The sequence below is a fragment of the Hevea brasiliensis genome, chromosome 17, assembly GCF_030052815.1.
Source record: "Hevea brasiliensis isolate MT/VB/25A 57/8 chromosome 17, ASM3005281v1, whole genome shotgun sequence".
In the NCBI taxonomy this organism is placed as follows: domain Eukaryota; kingdom Viridiplantae; phylum Streptophyta; class Magnoliopsida; order Malpighiales; family Euphorbiaceae; genus Hevea; species Hevea brasiliensis.
The window spans coordinates 19494007-19499530 of NC_079509.1; the positions used below are offsets into that span (position 1 = coordinate 19494007).

At 32.5% G+C, this 5524-nt stretch overlaps 1 pseudogene; it reads right to left on the minus strand.

Annotated features, from left to right (window-relative positions):
- Nucleotides 1–2589: 2589 nt before the first annotated feature.
- Nucleotides 2590–5164, minus strand: LOC110659237 (thylakoid lumenal 16.5 kDa protein, chloroplastic-like; annotated as a pseudogene).
- Between the last annotated feature and the right edge of the window lie 360 nt (nucleotides 5165–5524).

Consider the following 5524-nt stretch of genomic DNA (forward strand, 5'->3'; position numbering starts at 1 on the left):
TCTAAAAAATATGCCTATCTCTCTCTCTCTCTCTCATCCAATGATATATATGTGTTTATTATTATTATTATTATTATTATTATTATTATTATTATTATTATTATTATTATTATATATGTGCTAAAATGATAAGTATTGTTGTTATTAATATTTTTTATATGAATTTTTATTTTTTAACAAAAATAAAAAAATATGAAGGGGAGAGAGGAGAAATTATTTTTCTATTATACTAACATAAATATTTATTTTTATAATGGTATCAGGTAATAAAATATTAATTTTTGATAAAATTAAATTAAAATTAGTCAACTAGCTATAAATATCACAAACTTATAAAATAAATTATAATTAATAAAAGTAAAAAAGTTTTGAATCTTTTTAACTATTAAAGTTATGCTATGTCAATAATAACATATAAAAATAATAATATTTTTATCATGTCAATAATAATATATAAAAAAATAATATTTTTACAACATCAAATTTCACATTAATGCTACCAATTCCCCATATTTAGTAAGCACAATACTAAACTTCCAAATCTGCCATTATCTAAGTGCTCTTTTACGTGGCTCTCATACTCAATAACTCAACTCAACTAAATTTTTATCTAAAAAATTTGGGGTCGGCTATATGGATTCGTTTTCTCCACTCTAAACGATTTTGGGTTAAATCATCAGAAATGTGTAATGCTTCTAGGCCACGTTGTACTACTCACCTCCAAGTTAATTTAGGTCTAACCATTTTTTTTCTTTCTATCTTCTAACCTAATGTGCTCTACTTGTCTAACTGGAGCCTCCATATGTTTACGCTTTACATGACCAAACCACCTCAATCTTCCTTCTCTCAACTTATTCTCAATTGGCACCACTCCTACCTTTTCTCTAATACTCTAATTACGGACTCTATCTAATCTAGTATGGCCACTCATCCACCTTAACATTCTCATCTCTGCAACTCTTATCTTAGATGTATATGACTCCTTCAGTGCCTAACACTCACTACCATATAATATAGCCGGTCGTATGGCTGTACGGTAAAATTTTCCTTTCAACTTATTGGGAATCTTGCGATCACATAAAACTCCCGTGGCATGTCTCCACTTCAACCATCCGGCTTTAATCCTATGACTAACATCCTCCTCACATCCCCCATCAACTTGAAGGACTGAGCCGAGATATTTAAAGTGATTACTTTGGGACAGTACCACTCCATCCAAACTAACTCATTCTCTATCACCAGTTTGGCCTTCATTGAACTTGCAATGCATGTATTCTGTCTTCGTTCTACTTAACTTAAAGCCCTTTGACTCTAGAGTACTTCTCTAAAGCTCTAGCTTTCTATTGACTCCTTCTCGTGTCTCATCTATCAGAAGAATATCATCCGCAAACATCATGCACCAAAGAATACTCTTTTGTATATTTTTCGTAAATTCATCTAAAACTAATATAAAAAGGTAAGGGCTTATAGCCGATCCTTGGTGTAATCCAATTGAGATCGAAAAATCTCTTGTGTCCCCTCCTACTGTGCACACAATAATACTTGTTCCTTCATACATATCTTTCAACACTTGTATGTACCTAATAGATATCCTCTTTTGTTCTAACACACTCAATAAGACATCTTTTGGAACACTATCATAAGCCTTCTCCAAATCAATAAAAACCATGTGTAGATCTTTCTTCACATCTCTATATTTCTCTATCAAGCTTCTAATGAGAAAGATCGCTTCCATAGTTGAATGACCGGGCATGAAGCCAAATTGATTGAGAGAGATAGAAGTATCATGATATAGTCAATGCTCCACAACTCTCTCCCACAACTTCATAGTAGGCTCATGAGTATAATTCCCTTATAGTTTGAGCAACTCTGTATGTCTCCCTTATTTTTAAAAATAGGTACTAAAATACTCCTCCTCCATTCATCAAACATTTTCTTTGAGCTTAGAATCTTATTAAATAATTTAGTTAACCATGCCACTCCCATATCTCCCAAACACTTCCACATTTCAATTAGTATTCCATCGGGTCCACAGACTTTACCCACTTTCATTCTCTTAAGTGCTTCCTTTACTTCTAAAGATCTAATCTTTCTAGTATAATTCACATTCTTTTCTATTGTTCTATAGTCTATATTCACGTTATTACCATTTTGATTATTATTAAAGAGATCATTAAAATAATTTCTCCATATTTCTTTAATGTCCTCATCTTTCACTAATACTTTTCCTTCTTTATTCTTAATGCACCTAACTTGATTGAGATCTTGACATTATCTTTCTCTCCTTCTTGCTAATCTATAAATATCTTTCTCCCCTTCTTTAGTTCCAAGTTTCTCATATAACTTTTCAAAGGCCTATACTCTTGCTTGACTAACTGTCTTTTTTGTCTATTTCTTTGTTGTCTTGTACTGTTCATATGCCTTATTATTATCACATTTAGGTAATTTCTTATGCCATTCCCTTTTTCTCTTCACTGCCTTTTGTACTTCCTCATTCCACCACCATCTCTCTTTTGAGGGTGGTCCATGTCCTTTAGACTCTCATACCCGATAACAAGGTTTAATTCGTGCACTAAAATGGAGCAGAAGTGAATGATAAAGGAATGTTGTTACTTGTAACCAAAGCTCAAGAGGAATGAGCAAAGAACTACAACTCATGTAGGCGAAATTGCCTGTTGGTCTCCAGTTTGAGGAACTAGTCATAACCACAAAGAAAATCAACAGAGGATCAAGCAATAAGAGAAAGGAATGGAACTTGGAATGTTGGAAAGGAGAAGAATATGTACAAACTGGAAAAACATAATCTGCCTGCCTAACTAAAGCCCTTTGAGCTGTCCAACCAGCCCTGTTAAGGTTACCATTTCTCGAATGCAGTTGCGGATAACACAAAAGCAAATTTGGAGGATTCAATGTTATTGCTTGTAACTGCAAAGTAAAAAAGCACCATTAAGTTACACTACCATCATATAAATACGCAAATATTGCATTCATCTCATCCTTGAAGACCTGGACATCATCAGGTGGTGTTGCAGTTTTTTCAATTGTGTATAGAACTTTTTTAAATTGTTAACAGTTTATTAATGTTGATAACCCACCTGATGAAATCAATGAAGATAGAGATGAATTGAATTTGTGTCTTCTCCTCAGGACTGGAGCTCAGATATGGACAAATGAAACAAGCAATCAGAAGCTAATAAATTAAGCCAATATTCATATAATATAAAATGAATTCACAAAAACTCTTCTCGTTCAAAAAATCATAATTTCTTGCAACTCATATGCAGATATAATTTGAATGAAATAACTATATTAATCCTGTTTACCTTGGAGAAAGCTATATTAGCTTTTTGGACCCAATCTGTACTGGTGGTTCACCCAAGAACTGAACTGGCTGTTGATAAATCATTGTTTTCTATGGCTTGACCCACTTTGCTCAGCTTGTAAACTAGATCCTGCAAATATCCTGCAGCAGATTTCATTGAATAAGGTTAAAAGAATATTCATAGAAGCATCATTTTAGCTGAAGTTAACAAAATAGTAGGAGAGGCCTTAAAATCTGGCTCTCCAAAAATAAAGAAATTGAACCGAGTTGTTTTTTATATGGGAAAGAAACCAAATTAAGAAAACTAATTTGATTCTGTAAATCATGATAGTAAGGAAGTTTAGGCTGAATACTCTGGACATTTCAATGGAATTTTTCTGTGAATGCTACAACCATTTTAGCAATACACAAAACAGATTCATTATTGGAGATATTAAGCACACGCTTGGACCCTTATAAACTCAAAATCTCGAGTTAAATAGTTTTCTAATATGATACATTGATACTAAAGACTCTCCAAGTGCAGATCTTTGCAACCTGTTACTATTAATCAAATTTAAAGTAGGGTTTTTTTAATGCTTCAAGTCCATTCATTTACAAGCTTGAGCCTGCCTTATACGTTGCTTTCCTAAAGAATAAAACAATTTAAAATTAACCAATAAACCATTGAACATCAGGTGAATCAAACTCTTATTGGAAGATCCATTCAGTGGAGACAGCAAAAATTGAGCTTTTGCAAGTTGTAACCCTTCAAGCTGAGGTCTAGCCCTAGAACTTGACACCTACATTATCACCAAGTTTGATTTATAGTTACTTCCATAATCCAAAGAGGAAACTTTTATTATCTCTACTAATCTGTCACTAAACATTAGGAGTCAAGGACTAACAACTTAATGACAAAATGAGCTAAATTATTCATAAAGGCAAAAATGTATTATTAAAAAATATGCCCCATTCTTATAAATAGATAAAGCAACTGTGATTAAAGGGAATTTTTTGTCCTCTCTCTCATCCTCTATTATTGACTGACCATCAAAGAGGGCACGCAGGGATCTCTTGCTCCTCCTATGATACTTTCATTCCTTTTTGCAGCTATTTCCATCCCCAGTTAGAGCTAAAATGCCTCCCCATCGACATGTGCAATATCAAGTCGTATTTATTAAAATGTTAATTAGAGAGTGTTAAGCTCCATTTCTACACATTTCCATAGTAGAAATTCTATGTATTTTTACTTATTAGGTATTTTAGATAAACAACCAAATTGCAATTAGAACACCAAAAGCGTCCAATATGACCACAATCTTGAAACCAAATTAATTATGGACACTGTGGGTTCTGCTTGAGATTAACCTGTTTCTTTGTTTGATGAACTAATGACACCTTGTCTTTCGATCCTCTTCTTTCTGTCCCTCTTCACTCTCTCCAATAGCTCTTCATCATCGTCAGCTTCCAAAATAGCTGCATTGGGACTGGAATTGCTCCTGCTAGCCAATGAGAAGACAAAGCTGGTGATGAATGAAATAGAGAGGCTTCGTTTGGTTAAAATTGGAGAAGGTGGCGATGGTGACTCACTAGAAGCTCTGCAAATAGACAACTGTCTCTTGGCATTGTTCTTTTGTGGACAAAATAGTACAGGTGTTTTTAGTGAAGATAGAGAAGATGATGAGGAGGAGAGAAAGGAGTTTGCAGTTGGGAGAAATGCTGTTGCCATTTCCTGATTTTTCTTTGTTTTTCTGGTATTTTTTGATGGGAAAATCAGAGGCATTAATATTATAGTTTGCATGTCTTTTAAGAGGATAAGGTTGCTGGATTCTGTAATCTGATCCAGTCATATTTGAAATGCCCAAGGGTATTCTAGTGATCTAATCTTTTTATTCCTTAGACAAGTCTAACTCTATATAACCATTTTTCAAATGTAAAACGTTTAATTTAGCCTTCCTATTTATTTAGAAAGTTTAATTTTACTTATTTTTAATTTTTTATTTAAATTAATTTAAAAGTTTTCATTAAGTTTAATTTAATTTAAAAATTAAAATTTATGAATTAAATTTCTTGATTTAAATCTAAAAATTAAGAAGCTTAATTTTTTTTTTTATTGATTTTTGAATTAAATTGAACTTAAATTAAAATTTATGGGTGAAATTGGACAAAAATTAAAAATTGACTAGATTAAATTTTCCCATAAATATTGAGTGTAATTGA